The sequence below is a fragment of the Sceloporus undulatus genome, chromosome 9 (assembly GCF_019175285.1).
Source record: "Sceloporus undulatus isolate JIND9_A2432 ecotype Alabama chromosome 9, SceUnd_v1.1, whole genome shotgun sequence".
In the NCBI taxonomy this organism is placed as follows: Eukaryota; Metazoa; Chordata; class Lepidosauria; order Squamata; family Phrynosomatidae; genus Sceloporus; species Sceloporus undulatus.
This window is the reverse complement of record NC_056530.1, coordinates 17927385-17945045: the sequence shown is the minus strand read 5'-3', so window position 1 is coordinate 17945045 and position 17661 is coordinate 17927385. Positions and strand designations below refer to the sequence as shown.

The window sequence follows — 17661 nt, the reverse complement described above, 5'->3', positions numbered from 1 at the left end:
GGCATGTAAACACCCTTATTAGTAAACAACATTTACTAATTTATTATTAATTCATTTATTTATTAACAAGTAAAGCCAAAAATGAGATCCAGCACTGATGACAGAGGAAACCTATTGTTTCCCAGGGGGTCCAAGTCATCCAGTTGCCAAGATTATTTGCATCCTTCTCTCTTCTTTCTCCCAGAGATTACAAAAAAGCTAGCTGGAGCCTGCCTGATGCATGACCAGAAAGTAAGCCTCTATAGGTTAACAGCACCTATAGGGATAATGAAAAGGTAGTTGAGACGGAGCAATATTCAATGCTATTTGTTTCCTGTCTGAAAAGGGGGTTTCTTGACGCTTGGGAAACCCAACCAAGAAAAGCAACACAGAAGCGGGGCTTTAATGCACTTTTCTGCTGATAGTTGCATTTTCCTGAGGTCTTCTGGGGGATTATTCTGTGCAGAAATAAACACTGCATTTTCTGCATGAACACTGGGGCTTTGTGCAGAAGTCACATTCTTTGTCTTCTGCACAATGAAGAAAGAGTTTTGCATAGAAAAACCATGTGGGCAAAATAATTATCTCAATGAGGAAAATGCTCCACATGAAATATTCATTTTATCCCTTAGCAGGAAGATTGTAAGGTTCACCCTTGTGCTTAAGGATATCTCCACTCCCTGGATATATCCGCACAGTGACCTATAGAAAAGTCTGTGCCAGCCAGCTCTGTTTCTGGACACAGTCTATATGAGACCAAGAGCAGTTGATGGAAGGAGATGAGGCCATAAGGTGACATAGATGAGATCTGTTCAGAACAGATGGCAAATTGCCATTAGTGGGGGTGTTCCTCTGCGCTCCTCTTCGAACAGGAGAGGAAATTGAGTCCTGGATCTAACTCTATTGCCTTTGTCTCCTGATAAGGTGAATGAGGCATTTCCAGATGGTTCAGTGGCAAGACTGTGCTGATTTGCTTCTGAGAAGGCATTGCTCCTGGGAAGGCTGATGTAATTACGGTGGGCAATATATATAATTCAGTTTGACAACCTCAGGATCCTTTCTAACTCTGAGTTCAAGGAAAGAAAATGTATGTTATGGAACTCCTATTATCTGGCTTCTGGCTAAGCCTGATGGGACCTACAGTCCAAAAACATCTGGAGGGTCACATGTTTCCTAGCCTTGCACTAGATCCCAGGGCATAATCTGAAGGCATGTGGAGTCTCATGCTAGATAAGCAGATTTGTACAGTGGGCCCTTCCCTTATGCGAAGTTTCCATTCTGGATCCCCCCACATACGTAAGGGGGGAAATGTGTATACTTGAGCCCCATTAGAAGTAATGGGGCCCATTCCTGTGGCGCATGCCCCATTACTTCTTCCGGGGTATGAGAGGTTTTTTCCTGGTGCAGCTTCCAGTGTATACTGGAAGCTGCGTAAGGTGCACCTGCATATGACATAGGCGCACTGTACGTATATGGAAAACATCCACTCTATATCCAAGGGCCTGTATCCATTCTGCTTTACATGAAATTGGAACTTTGGAACTTTGTCACACTAGGATCTCAGTTCTAGAATTTGTTCTAGCAGTCAGAAATATTATTGTCTTTGAGCATGTACAGAAGAATGTCCCCCAAATGCAACATTCAAAGAAGTAGTTGTGCTGGTTATGGCAGTACAAATCACCAAGTGAATTTCTGCTGACAAACAGATTTTTCATGGGATTGATGAAGATGCACAGAGGTTGGACTACAACTCCCAACCTTCCCAGCTGGCATCACAATCAAACATCTGGAAGCTTTGGGTTCAGGAAGACTGCTCTTTTCACAACTCACCCGAAAGGAGGAGAGATAAGTGCTGAACTGGACCCTCGCCTCATAATTTAATCACCCTTTTCACACACCATCCATAATATTTGGTCAGCTTCGGGGATGGAATAGGTTGGCCATTGCTGGAGCATTCTGATTTTCTTCAGTGTCCATTTTGGTCTCAGCTCCAGCTTGCAAGAACTGAGGGAATAAAACATTGCTGCTGCTTCTAATTCCCCTCTGAAACAGTAGGTAGATCTCAGCAATGAAATATTTAGAATGATTTCTCCTTGTAAAATGGGTTTCCATGCATTCCAGAGTCCTATCATAAAGAATAATATATCATAGAGAATTTTGTAGTGTTTTCTCCTAGGATTCAATGTCCTGAGAGAGCCACCTTGTAATGACTTGCCTTGGAACAAATCTTGTGAAGAAAACTCCACTTAAAAAAAACCACACACACACAAGTTGTTGTCTTTTAGTATCCCCCCCCCCCAGTTCTCTCTGTAGAAAGAGTGTAGAAACATTCTTACAGCACAATAAAGCATGTGCTTTTATCTAGAGAATAACTCCTTTGGGACTTTTGAATATAGAGAGAATGGTGTGGAAGATTATTCAGTTTCTTTCACAGCAAGAAGAAACTACTTTAACTGTTTGTCCTCATACGTTAGGATGAAATAGTCAAGGACTTATACTTCTAACAGTAGGCAGAGGAAACTTGCAGGGGTAGCTGTGTCGGCCATTTCACAAATCAAACAAAAATCCATTTGTGATACCTTTATTGGCCAACCAAAATGCACAATATACTTGTTGCAAGCTTTCAAAGCTCCGCGGGCTTCTTCATCAGGCAAGATATTACAAACCAAACAGGAGAAAGAAAAACAATTGGAGATGTTAGTCAGATGCCAGAGGGAGAATTGTTGTTGTTGACGTTCAGTTGACCTGAACTCATGGCAACCCTATGGATGAGACATTTCTAAGCCCCCGTCCTCCATTGCTCTGCTTAGGTCTTGCAGATTCAGGCCTATGACCTCTCAGGTTCAGTCTAGCCATCTGGTGTGCAGTCACTTTCCACTGCCTCCCACCTTTCCTAGCTTTATTGTCTTCTCTAGTGAGTGATGTCTTCTCATGATGTGGCTGAACTATGACAACATCAACTGACTCATGATGGCTTCCAGGAAGAGTTCAAGGACCCATTTGTTTGTCTGTTTGGCTATCCATGGTATTCTCAGCACTCTTCTCCAGCATCATATCTCAAATGCGATAATGTTTTTATCTGCTTCCCTCACTGACCAGCTCTCACATCCGTACATAATGATGCGGAATACGATTCTTGGATGATTCTACCTTTAGTGCTCAGTTGTGCATCTTTGTTCTTTAGGAGTTTGTCTAGTTCGTTCATCTCTATCTTCCCATTTCTAGTCTTCTTCTGATTTCTTGGCTGCAGACTGTCTTCATCAATGTTTCGTCCAAACTAGTTCCATTTTCTCATCGGTTTAAACTTTCCTTTCAGTTCCCTTATCTTTTGGAAGGGAGAAGCCCCCCCTCCCAAAAAAAACCCCCACATCTCTAATGCTTAGATAATTTTTCTAAAATACCACCAACATTATCAGACTATGATAAGAGTAGACATTTCAGCAATGAGGGAATAAGCGACGGCAGATTTAAAGCCCTTTGGGAACTATTATATTCTGATGTGTATCCGCCTCTCTGGAGCCAGGCTGAGCTCCATCTGACATCATTCAGACCAGCATGTTCCTCTAGCTTGATCGACACCTAAACAGGCAATGATAGTGAGTGCAGTTCTTCCCATTGTCATTGGTACCATTTCCAGTTTGAATGGAGACAGTGTTCATAAGGCCAAAAGGAAAGAATCTCAAGTTCTTGACACAGAGGCTGAGGGTTGGGATCACATTTATGAATCACGCCATCATGCAATGCTTTCGTATTGTCAAAGAACTGCTGCAATTTCAAACCGAGCTTCAAAATAATTGGGACTTTTAAACTATAACTAGCTCATGGGAGTGGTAATCCAAAATAAACAAATCAATAAAATTATTTCTTGGTGTTAAGGTACAAAGCACCTGGAGGAGCAAAACTTCCCTACAAATACTGTTCGGAGTTGCTAGCCAGTGATGGAACCAATTCATGTGGCAGACATGGGAGGGTAGAAGTAGAAGCTCATACCCTTCAACACTTCACAGATGAAAACTGGGATATGTGTGGCCAAGCAACATCAGTGTGCCCAAAGTAGCAAATGTTATACAAGGAAGGCTAAGCTAGAAGAGGCAGGAGCAGTTTGCTTTTGCTTGAGCCTAGTGGGAAGGTTAAAATTCGGCTCCATCCTTCCCTTCTGAATTGCATGCAAACCACTTTTGTGCTTTGAACTCAGTTTGTAGCAACTGAGGTAAGCTGTGGGGAAAGTTGGAGGAGAGAGAAAGTAGGACATTTTAAAAGCAGCTCAAAAAATGGGATGGGAGAAGATTAATCACGACTCTTGTTGACAAACCAGGGCAACTGGAGGATATGAAATCTTCAGACCATTCCTCCCAAGTCCTTTAGGCCACATTCCTGCATTGTAAGACAGGTACATGTGGCACATGGCTTGTTCTCCAACAGCCAGATGCCAACAGTTTACTTTTGCATATGGGTATGTGGCATCTTATCCTTTGTACCAGGCAGCAAAATGTCTTGGGATAACCCTGATAATATTATACACTATATATAATATACTATACTATATACTATAGTATATAGTATACTGTATTATATATACTATATATATATATAATATACTATAGTATATATTATAATATAAACTATATATTATATACTAATATAATATATATTAATAACTCATCCTTTGTGCAGTAGACCAAACTTTTGCACTCCAAGGCTGCTGCCAAACTGCAAAACTGATGCAATTGCACACTGTCATGGCTCAATGTTATGGAGTTCTGGGATTTGGAGTGTGTTGTGGCACCAGAGAAGGCGAAATATGTCACAGAACTACAAATCCCAGAATCCGATGGCATTGTGACCCAGAAGTTAAAGTGGTGTCAAACTGCATCGATTTTGCAATGCAGATGCAGCCCAAGATGAGTGGCTGTCTGGAATAATAAGAGCTGTAGTTCAATACATCCAAAGGATACTAGCCTTAGAACAGGACACAGCTTTCCAAGCACTGGCTGTCCAAATAAAAGTGCCTTCTGTGGCCTATTGTGACAATTAGCTCCTGAACTTTCTGTTTCCCAGATCTTATTTATCATTGTTGGGTCATCACCGTCTCATACTAAATTGCTCTTTAATTGCTTGTCACATCTTGGTCACTCCATAAAACAGACAACAAAACAAACCATTACTGCTAATGTCTTAAGGGCATCTAATTTCCTGACTTACACATTTTTAATTGTCCACTGAGACAGCAAGCCCTATTTTACAGTAAAGAGGCTCTATTATGAAAAATAAGCCACAACCAGAAGAGGGGGGCATAAAAGTATAATGAATAATGTTTTTGGACTGACTGTGAATACAGAATGAATACTGACTATGTATCCTGACTATGGAGTTTATCACAGGAGGAAATTCCATGCAAACATGGGATTTAAAAGGTAGAAAAAACCCACAAGGGTTTTCATTGTTAAACTTGTGTTAACCTGAACGGAAAGTAAACAAAAGCCGCTCCTTTTTACTTTTGGGGTTTTCCAAAAGTAAAAAGGAGAAGCTTTTGTCTACTTTGCCTTCCACTTTCTGTTTGGGTTAACATTAGTTTAAAATGACATCATGTGAAAATCAACCTGCTTTTGTGTCGTCCCCCCCCCCCAGCAATTTAAACCCCTGTTTTTGCAAGGGATTTCCCCCATGTGATAAACTCCTGCGAATATTGACTATGACTATGTACAGGTCTAAGGTATATGAGTGAATACAGAACCCCTCTCCTCCTTCCCACCCCACAATACAATGATTAAAATGGAGTCACAATTTACTTCAAAGCTCTCCTAGACAGGTTTGGTTGGAAATGAATAAGGGCTACCCAAGAGTATCACTGTTGGATATTATATATAGAAGATTATATATATATATATATATATATATATGTATATATATATAATCTTCATAGCTCTCTGCCTCTCGATCTCTCATACATACATATACATACACACACACCTACTTCCTAAGATCATTTGCTACCCGAATAGTAACCCATATTACTTTACCCTCCAACTGCCCTGGTTTGGCAGGAATAGACCCGATCTGCTGTCATCCCACTTTTTCAGATGCTTTTAAAATATCCCAATTCCTCTTCCCACTTTAGCCATTCATCCTCGGCTTCCTTCGAATGATACAAACTGAGTTCACAACAAAATTAACTCATGGTAGGAGGAGAGGAAGGAGTGGAACCCTTCCCAATAAACTCAGGTGACAGCAAATTGATGCATGAATAATGCCAATGTGATTTTAGGCTGCATCAATAGAAGTACAGTGTCTAGGTCAAGGGAAGTAATAGTCCCACTCTATTTTGCTCTTGTCCGAACCCACCTGGAATATTATGTCCAGTTCTGGGCACCACAATTAAAAAAGGACATTGAGAAACTGGAGTGTGTCCAAAGGAAGGTGACTAAAACAGTGAGAGGTTTGGAAACCATGCCCTATGAGGAACGACTTAGGGAGCTGGGGTTGTTTAGCCTGGAGAAGAGAAGGTTAAGAGGTGGTATGATAGCCCTGTTTAAATACTTGATGGGATGTCATATTGAGGAGGGAGCAAGATTGTTTTCTGCTGGTCCAGAGAACAGGACCCGGAATAATGGATGTAAGCTGCAGGAAAGGAGATTCCAGCTCAACATTAGGAGGAACTTCCTGACAGTAAGGGCTGTTCGACAGTAGAACAAACTCCCTCAAAGTGTAGTGGAGTCTCCTTCCTTAGAGGTTTTTAAACAGAGGCTGGATGGCCATCTGTTGGGGATCCTTTGATTGTGATTTCCTGCATGGCAGAATGGGGATGGACTGGATGACCCTTGCAGTCTCTTCCAACTCTATGAGTCTATGATTTTTACCACACTCTAAGGTTGCATGCCCACATGTGTCCTGGATTTCATCAGTGACTATTGGATGGATGTACTACTACTAACTGTGCAGTATTACTGTTATATTAATGTGGCATTTTAATTGTGTTTTAATTTGTATTGTTTTGTTGTTGTGTTTTTTCTGCAGTGGGTTTTGGACCTGTACTGCTCTTATTATTACTGTTGTTGCATGCCTTCAAGTTGTTTCTGACTTCTTAGCAAGATTTGTTTTGCTATTGCCCTCCCCGGAGGCTGAGAGAGTGTGACTTGCCCAAGTTCACCCAGTGGGTTTCATGGCTGAGGGACCGGGGGGGGGGGGATCTCGAGGGTCACAGTCCAACACTAAAACCACTTCATCACACTGGCTCTCTCATGCAAAGGGATCTTATAGGTGCTACAAGATAAGGGTGACTAGATACTGTATTGTAACGACAAAGGAGGACTAGGCACTGCAAAATGTAGAGCATTCAAGAAAATTGTAGGACATAACCAAATAAAAGCTTTAAAACACTCATATAAATATAAATCCCTGATTCTTAGTCCTGCTCAAAATAGAGGACGTTTTGCAATACCTCCTGGACCAAAGGCTGAAATGTAGGACATGTCCTGGAAATAGAGGACATGCCTGGGAAAGGTCCCATTTGTATTACACCACAAAGGAGAAAAGAGGCTCAATTTGCATTTTAACACAAGCTTAGCTGTTTCTTTTTAAATACAGGAGCTGAGACAAAGGTGTTTTTTTGTTTGTTTGCAAATTTTACAAGGCAGAACTCATTTCATATATAGTGCCTATTTAAAGAAGAACTGAATGCATACCAAAATGTGGTCCTTTAGGACAACTGCTTGCAAAACAGGGTGAAAAATCCTCTCAAAAATCCATATATCTCCCCCCTGTATTACCCACACTAATTTTTGTGTAGCTTTCTTTAAAGCAAACATTTGCAGACTTATGTGTTGCAACTGTGACTATTACAGAAAGCTATAGGATTCTGACTCCCTATTCCTCCTGGCGTTGGGTCTGGATCCAGAGTTATTCTATCCCCCACCCCATGAGTCCCAGAGAAAAGGCAAAAGGGGATGCAGCAGGATTTCACAAACTGCAAGTTCACCCCCATGTCATAAAAAAGATCACACAATCTCATGCACACAACAAACATCCACACAACTTCAGGCTTACCTGCTTGAGCACCTTGAGAGAGAAGGGAAAACAGGTGCTACTGCATGGCTGATGCCCACCTTTCTTTCTGCTCTGGCTTCTTTCTCCTCTGCTGCTCCTGAACCTGCAAAGTGGATCCTTCCTTTGCAGATCCTCCACTACCAGATCCTTTTGCTGCAACAGAGAAGCCCACAGTTGACTCAGACCACGCCTTCCTGCTCCATAGATAATCCAGGGGGCGGGGCCAGACAGGTAGGGGGCGGGGCCTAGAGAGGGGCCATCACCTGGAAGGCCTCTTACCTGGGCTGCTGAGCATCTCTTTAGGATTTCAGGTGCATCTTGGTGGAAGGGGCTCCCTTTTGGCTGGAGCCAAGGTTTCTGCCCAGAAATCATCCAACCCACCCTGTCATGCAGGAACTCTCAATCAAAGCATCCTGGGATGTGTAGTTTGTTGGGGCACCAGAGCTCTTTGATAGAGAAGACTGAATGTCTCCCCAAACTACCAACGGCAATCTGGGAAGCAGACTTAAGTCTAGGAACGCTCCTGCTGCCAACTTCTTTCAGTCAGTATCAAAGGTGCTACAAGAGCTCTCTGCTCAACAAAGCCACAGTTCCCAGAATTCCATAGCATGGAGTCATGACAGTTAAAGTGGGGTCAAACTGGCTTATTTCTGTAGTACAACCAGAGTTATGGACGCAGCTTTCCTGCTCCACCTGACATGCTGGAGGCAATTGTGTAAAGGTTCCCAAACTTTGGTCCTCCAGATGTTTTGGACTTCAGTTCCAAGAATTCTTGCCTGTTGTCCAGGCTGGCTAAGGCTTCTGGGAGTTGAAGTCCAAAACACCTGGAGGACCAAAGTTTGGGAATCACTGGACAGATAGAGGGAGAGGAAGTGGGAGCAGGGTAACCAGGCATGTCCTCTTTTTCCAGTACATGTCCTACATTTCAGCCTCCTGTCCAGGAGAAATGTGAAAATGTCCTTCTTTTGGAGCATGGCTAAGAAGCCTGCATTTAGATTTATATGAGTATTTTTGGCTTTTATTTGGTTATGTCCTACATTTTTCTTGAACGTCATCTGGTAACCCTGATCTTGTAGCACCTACAAGATCCCTTTCCATGAGTGCCAATGTGGTGTAATGGACTGAGTGTTGGACTACAACTCTGGAGACTTTTGTCATGTCCTACATTTGTCTTGAATGCCCTACATTTTGCCATGCTTTGTCCTCTTTTGCGATTAGGACATCGGGCCACCCTGAATGAGAGTTATTTCCAAGTAAAACCACAAGATCACAGTCTGTAGAGATGGAAAGAGAAAGAGAAAGCTTGTATAAAGGAGAGAGAAAGAGAGAGAATAGTGGAAGAAGTGATAGGAAAACTAGATGATGATGATTTGTTATTTCATGATTTTGTTTTTCTTATGCTAGTATTTTGTTGATGTTGTTGTTATTGTGTACCTTCAAGTCGTTTCTAACTTGTGGTGACCTTTATTACTATTATTTACCTATATCCTACCTTTCTCCCAATATAGGGACTCAAGGTTGGATATAAGTAAATAAAATATTTACTCCTAATATACTAGGGACTCATTCTAAAAAGAAAGCTGAAAGAAGGCCTCAATACCCTGGACACATTTTGGAGGCAATCAATGGTTATGATTACTGAGATTCTATTTATTACTTTACAAGAGGATCAATATTCCATTTCCGTGACTGAAAGGAAATTCTTTCTCAGCCTGATCTCCTACCTCACAGGGTTGTTGTGCAACTAAAAAGGGAGAAAGAATCATTCATATTTCCCTTAGTTCCTAGGAATAAGTCCTGGATAGAAAGGCAACAAAGAGATCTCTTTCCCAGATCCATCCAGGTGGAATAGTCATGAATAGAAATATTTCTGACAGAACAGGAATCTCGAATGGCTGCTAGTTGCAAGCCAGGAAGACCAAGGGGTCCGTGCTTATCCAAATGACTTTTAAATTGTGAATTTTAAATGACGGATTTAAATGTTTTAATATGAGCACATCTTATTTGTCCTTAATTGTTGTCCTCTGCCTTGATCCATTGGGAGAGGCTGGTAAGAAATAAACAGATGATGATGCTGGGGTATAGGACACTTTGGGTGTTAGATTGACTATTAAAGCAGCTATCCAAAGGGCTGAACCACATCTCCAAAATACATTCAAAATTTTGGATAGCTCTTTCAGAGCTGGAACTAAAACTCAGAGCCGATTCATCACCCTACTAGGAGCCTTTGGTCACCGTAAATATGCTCTTTTATTTCCCCTCTGAGTCGCCAGATTGAATGGCTACACAATACTACATTGTGCAGAACATGGGTTTATAGCCATGAACTGGCTGCCCACTGTAATAATCTAGAGAATTTAAATATCTTCTGAAGGTGAAATGACATAGCAACCCTACCTAGCAGCAGCAATAGCAATAGCAGCATCATTTATATACCTCTTCATACCACACTAAGCAGTCTCTAAGCAGTTTACAACTGTAAGCTAATTGCCCCCAACAAGCTGGGTGCTCATTTTCATAGAATCATAGAATCATAGAGTTGGAAGAGACCCTAAATCCAACCCCCCTGCCATGCAGGAACTCTCAATCAAAGCACCCCCAACAGATGGCAATCCAGCCTCTGCTTAAAGATCTCCAAGGAAGGAGACTTCACTACACTCCGAGGAAGTGTGTTCCACTATCAAACAGCCCTTACTGTCAGGAAGTTCCTCCTAATGTTGAGATGGAATCTCTTCTGCTGTAGCTTGCATCCATTGTTCCGGGTCCTGTTCTCTGGAGCAACCTCAGAATGATGCTAGGCTGAGTCAACCCTGAGCCCCTGGCTGGGACTGAACTCACATCCTTGTGGTTTGTGAGTGAATGGTTGCAGTACAGACATTTAACCACTGGGCCACCAGGGCTCCTCGTCTTGAGTGGGGTGACCCTATAGTCTCAATCTTTGCTTGACTAGAAGACCCAAAGAATTCTGATTCATTTATTCAGCCCCCAATAACTCAATGATTTCCTTTCTATGTTTATTTTATTTTCATGCCCCAGCACTTGCTCCCATGTCATATTTATGGTACATAGTAATGTATAGTTTTCTTTTATAGCCTTCCTGCTATGTTAAAACAACTTTCCAATAATGTGTGTGCGTGTGTGTATCCATCCATCCTTCCTCTCTGGCTCCGACAGCAACTTGATGGCTTTATCTCTGTTCTTCCCCCCTTTTTAATAACCTTGTTCCTTAATAATGCCTCTCAAATGAACAGGAAGTGTGGATGAGGGAGAAAAGCAACAAAGAAGCCACTGTTCTCTAAATAGTATTGACTTAGCTTTACTACTCACATGCATCAGTTCTAGGATGTAGTTTGGGCTGGAGTGGGATTGTCAATGATCTCTTCTTTATAGGTTCAGTAGAAGCAGCATCAAGATATGTTGGGAAGGTTCGGAGTGGACTAACAGCACCTTTTTAGCTACATTGGCCACTCATCTCCAAACTAATATTTCTTAAGGTGTAACAGATCACATTTCCCATCAACTCCCAGCCAAGCATGGCCATTGAACATGTTGAATAAGTGTAATGGGAGGTGTAGCCTAATACCTCTGGAGAGCACCAGGTTAGGGAAACTGATATAGGCTGTACCTGTACAGACCAATAGAAAGGGCTGACCCAAGACATTTTGCTGCCTGAGGCACAGATGGTATCTCCTAGGTGAGTGTACTTTCTTATTTATTGCATTTATACCCTAGCTTTATGTCAGAAAAGAGATTTGCAGAAGCTCATAAGATTAAACAGAATACAATGAAAACACAGGCAAATTCAAATACACTTAGATTGGAAACATAGCTATAAACAATTTAAAACACTTTAGGACAAAAATAAAACTTTTGTAGGATGGGAAGTGCCTTGATCAGCACAGAGTCAGGTGTCCAAAGTTCACCTGAACAAAAATGTGTTCACTTCTCAGCAAAATGACAGCAAGGATTGAGCTAGCCTTGGAAACAGAGGCAGCTGGTAGCTCTATTACTTCAGAATGGTGTATTCACACTCAGTTTTATGGGAACTACTCCATATTTTATAGGAGCTATCCAATGTCCTGAACCTATTTTGGGAATAAGGCTTCAGCACCTTGGAGAGTTCCCATAAAATGTTCCTATAAAACCTGGGATAGCTTTTATGGCAGCGTTTTATGGGAGTTATCCAAGGTGCTGAAGTCTTATTCCCAAAATAGGTTCAGCACCTTCAATAGGGTCTGTAAAATCTGGAGTAGCACCCATAAAACTGGGCTGCGGAGCGCTCAACCACTTCTGCTTCGATGCCAATTGCACAGCCTGGGAGCAGCCCTCAAGAAAGCCCTCTCACGGGTTTCCCCCTAACAATTCTTATCATTCTGTATACAAAGCCAGCTGGATAGACCATTCTTTCTTCAGCATGGCTGACCAGAAATTTTCAAGGGCCCTTGAAAACATCAGGCTGTTCTAGAGAAGACTGGAAAGGCTCCCCAACGCACAGCTCTCTCTTCAGGCACCTTGCTTCAACCTCCCACATTTGCCACCTGAGGCAACTATCAAATCCTGCCTAACTCTAGGACTGGCCCTGACCTCAGAGTAATCTAACATTGTGGTACATTTTCAGTGCCTTGTGCATTTGTTTATGCCAATAAAAAAAATCTTGTAATGTGAAAATGTCACGCCACTTGGAAAAAAATATTCTAAAGATGTCACTGCTATATTTTGGGTGGTACATTTTAATAGTCCCAATTCCATGTATAGCCCCTGCCTCCCTCATGTACATAGTATTGTGTATATCCCCCCCCCCCATTAATATATGCATTCTGCCTGCATTCTAAAGTTCATGTCTTGAGCTGTATTCTTCATGCTTTGAATTGTAAACTGCCTTGAATCCCAATTTTTGGGGGGGCTAGGTGGGGGGACAGATGTGATGGTAGTAGTGATTTTGAGATCCATAGGAGAACACTGAGTGCACGTGGGGTAGCAGTTTCAGTGCTGAACTAGGACTAGGGGTCAAATCTCTACTCAACTATGTAAACCCATGGAGTGACCTTGGATGAGTCAGTCTCTTAGACTTAAGGAAGGCAATGACAAACCTCTTGCCAGGAAACGCCTAGGTCAAGGTCACCATGGAATCATAGAAACATAGAACCATAGAGTTGGAAGAGACCCCAAGGGCTATCCAGTCCAACCCCTGCCATGCAGGAACTCTCAATCAAACCATACCTAACAGATGGCCATCCAGACTAGATTTCAACACACACATAATCTGCTTGACTTTTCCTGTGTCACTGCATTATGCTCTTTCATGATCATCAAGAGCAAAGTGAACCTTCCACTTAATACATGTTTCTCCGTCATGTCTCTCTTTATGGCACTATGCTGTGCGCATGAACTCCAGAGAACAATTAAATGTGCTCTTTAGCCCCACCTTTGGGTCTGATTAATCACTGATTTGTTATTGTTATTAACTACCCTCAAGGTGACCATGATGGATGGTGACCCTGTGGATGAGACATCTCCAAGTTCCTTTGTCCCAACTGCCCTGCTTAAGTCCAGTATATTCAGAAATGTGGCCTCTCTAATTGAATCTATCTATCTGGCATGCAGACCTCCTCTCTTTCTACTGCCTTCCATCTTTCCAAACCTTATATGTCTTTTCCAATGAACCATGCTTTCTCATGATGTGGCCATGGCAATGTTCCCCGTCTGGCCTTTCTGGGGCTCATGGGAATTGCAGTTCAATAAACTTGGGAGTTTTTTAATGCTGTATTTTGTTTTCTCTTGATTGTCCAGTCTGTCTGGCATGTAGAATTTATTTTTTCTTTGATACTGCTAGACGACCTTATTTTGCACCAAATGAAAAAAAAACAAACCACAACTTCTGGCCTCTTCCTCCTCCCGCAGTATGTGAAGAAATGGCCAGCTTACGAATCTCTCTCTCTCTCTCTCTCTCTCTCTCACACACACACACACACACACACACACAGGGCTCTTTGCCTAGATGTAATGCTTTGGTGCCTCCTTCTGTCTACCTCACATATTGCAGACACAAGTTTGTCCTGTTATGTCAGGGGAAGACAAATTATACATCTGGATCTATTCAAAGATCTCCAGGTCATGTGTGGGAGATTGGGAAGGTTTCCTTTCTTCCAATTGTTTACCAATAAGGGCACTGCCCTGATCTAAATTATATATTTGAAATGAAGATATATTCACAGTGCTGTGGAAGAACTGTGAGTTTCATTCATTGTAGGCAGAGGTGGCCGATGGTTACCATGTCAATAAAGTGGACATCGGTTCTGTGTTTTAGTGTGAGCTTTAAAGGAAATCCAGACTCTGAACTTATTTTGGGATGACAGGAAAGCCAGTGGTCATCACTGGTTCATGGAGTCAGAACAAATTCCTGCATTTGATAGTTTGAAAATTCCTTTAATTCTCTTGCACTGGATTGTAGGTGACAGATTGTGGAGTTCTAGTAAACAAGGAATTAGATCCTACAACTCAAGGTCACCATTGACATAGATTTTAGCTACTTCCAGATGAGGGCTGATGGCAAAGCCACTGTGGTGTGTTCACACACATTTTATGGATCGTCCACATGGTAGTCTCAGATACTTTCAAGATGTTTCCCTTTCTTTTCTTCTTTTTACCAAAGGATATCTGTCTTCTCTTTCAAGGACAGAAAAGTCCCAACATCTTCTCTGTGTTCTTAGTGAAGGAGTGGGCAAAGTTCAGGCTCAGGGCCACACATGGCACCCAGGCTGTTTCTGTGGCCCTTAGCTTCACCAAATACCTCCTAAATTCCTGAGAGTGACTTGTAATCTGAATTCTCCTTTTAAATATTTGCAGTCTCTCCTGACTATACTGATCTCCAAAACAAAAAAACCCTAGGTTTTAATATCAGAACTGATTTTGTTTTGTATTTTTGGGGACATTTTGGCAACCTGGGCAGCCCCAAGGCAATGAATTGGCCTGCTTCCCTATCTTCATGCTTCTTTTTTTAGCTTCTATTTGAAGAAGTGTGTTGAGGTCAAAAGTTGTGATGTATTGGGCAGGTGAACTTGTCATAACTCAGCACACATGGGCTCCTACCCCTTAATCTCTTTTGCTGCTAACATCCTAACTGCCATCAAGATATACTGCTCCTAAACATGGAATTCCTATATACCTAGCATCATTGATGGCCAATGCATTGACTGTCTGCTCTGTGAAATGTTCACTACATTCAAAAGCCTTGATGTGAATGCCAGCAAACATCATCACATATGTAAGTTCCAAAAATGATTTAATGCACTGACTAAAAAACAAAAGCAAAACAGAGCTTGGAAAAGTAACTTGTAAACTATAACCCTGAGAATTCCTTTACAATGAGCTCTACTTTTATCACCCATATGGACTTATGGGAAAACACATTCATAGTTGTGGTATAATAAGGAAAAGAGATAGAATTGTGAATTTTGTACCTGGTGAGTCTTCCTTATCCAAAATCCCCAAATCCAAAATCTTCTAAAACCCAGCTTTTTCCCCAAAGGTGGCTGTGATAGCGACATCTTTGCTTCCCGACGGTACACAAACCTTCATTTCATGCACAGTATTTAAACAATATTGTGCATAAAATGATCTTCCGGCTATGTGTATAAGACGTATTGAAAAATAAACAAATTTCATGTTTAGACTTTGGCCTCATCTCCAAGATATTTAATTAAAGATATGCCAATATTCCAAAATCCAAGAAACTCTGAAATCCGAAACACTTCTAGCCCCAAGCATTTTGGATAAGGGAGACTCAACTTGCACATCTGCTTCCTCTCCTTAATGGAAGAGACATGCCGAAAGTTTAAGCCTGGGAACTCCTAATGCACGAATGAAGCCAAGGGTCCAAAATGCTATAATCAAACTGTGGATAGCCCCATTTAACCCTAGATTTGAGGTTTTGTTTGTAGAGTGTGTTGTTCTTGCCTGTGCAGAGTCTCCAGTTTTCATCTCACTGAGCCACTATCTCTTTTTGTACACATTGTACTTGAAGCTAAGAATGAAGCAAGAACATTTATGAAGCAGTTGCTGCCACGTCCCCAAGCTCAGCCTCTTGGTCCTATAATGATATACAAAGCTTGAGAAGTGACTCCCTCCTCTTTTGGGGCTAGAACACCCAGAATCATGCTGGCTGGAGGATTCTGGAAATTCAAGCTTCCCAATATATTATGCCCATGACACTTAGCCAATGACTAGACTGTAGTGCAGAGCTGCCTGAATCTCTGGACAATTCTCTGTGCTGCCTAAAGTTATTGCAAGCAGTGAGAAGTCCCAAATATAGGACTGCACAAGTTTGGCTTCCTTTCAATGAGAAAAAAGCCGCAAGGAATTACAGTATTTTTGTAGCATGAGCTTCCTTTGCAAATATGCAATTAAGGCCTAAATAAATAGCAAGCAGTTTTAAAGGGCAGCAGATTTGTTCTCCATATTGGATCCCCAAAGAGAAGCGATTTGTTTCAAAATCTCTCCTTCCCTCACTCCCTCCCACTCTCACACAGGTCAGTAATAACATCAGATTTAAGCCTGAACCAGACCCAGGAAAAGTTTCTTTTGGACTAAGGCTGCATCCGCACTGCAGAAATGATCCAGTTTGACGCCACTTTGACTGCAATGGTTCAATGCTATTGAACTCTGGGAACTGCACTTTTGTGAGACATTTAGCCTTCTCTGTCAGCATTCTCTGGTGCCACAACAGTTCTCAGAATTCTATAGCATTGATCCATGGCACTTAAAGTGGTGTCAAAGTAGATTATTTCTGCAGTGTGGATGCAGCCTAAAGTTCTTCAAAGCTCCAAGTGACTTTATCCACTGGGTGAGTAGATGGGGGCAGCCTCTGGCCATATGGGCTAGGGGATTCTGCAAGTTGCAGTCCCAAAAAAGTAACTTTTCCAATATGTAAGGTAAACAAAGCATTGAGCCATGGCAGTTAAAGTGGTGTCAAATCTTGAACTCAGCTTCAGGTGAAACAGGTGCCGTCTGGCTTTTGTTATCCATTAACTTGCTGTTTCCCTGTGAGTGAGTGAGTGAGTGTGTATGTCTGTGTCTCTAAGACCTACCTGTCATTCCCCCCCCCCCCCCCCCGTCCTCTGAATTTAATTAAAATGCTAACCTAACTTGTGAAATTGGTGCCATTGACCCAGTTTCGCCTTCCAAAACAGGAAACAGAATCTGGAGCAACATCTGCCCCAGACAGGTCACAGATAGGTCTGAGGCTGCATCTACACTGCAAAATCAATGCAGCGTGACCCGTCTTTAACTGCCATGGTTCAATGCTATGGAATTTGGGAATTTGTAGTTTTGTGAGATATTTTGCCTTCTCTCTCGGAGAGGTCTGGTGCCACAATAAACTCCGACTCCCAGGATCCCATAGCATGGAGCCATGACAGCTAAAGCAGTGTCAAACTGCATTAATTCTGCAGCGTGGAAGCAACGTCATACACAAATCCTTCAAGCTGGCTAGGCAGCCATCTCATGGAGAAGATCTGGTCCTCCATGTCCTGCATAAAGCTGAAGTAGGACTGCAACAGTGTTCCCCAAACACTGGTCTCATCAAATGTTGTCATACTTCCATCACCCAGAAGCCCTGATAGTTGCCAATGTTCTCTGGGG

The 17661-nt window shown here is 42.1% G+C and overlaps 1 protein-coding gene across 1 annotated transcript in view; it reads right to left on the bottom strand.

The window, feature by feature from the left end:
- The window catches only part of LOC121915981 (free fatty acid receptor 2-like), an 11035-nt gene extending 2895 nt beyond the window's left edge, over window positions 1-8140 (bottom strand). Inside the window, exon 1 of the mRNA XM_042440677.1 lies at window positions 8023-8140. The gene's annotated coding sequence lies outside the window, so the exon portion shown is untranslated. The remainder of the gene's footprint in view (window positions 1-8022) is intronic.
- Window positions 8141-17661: the final 9521 nt, after the last annotated feature.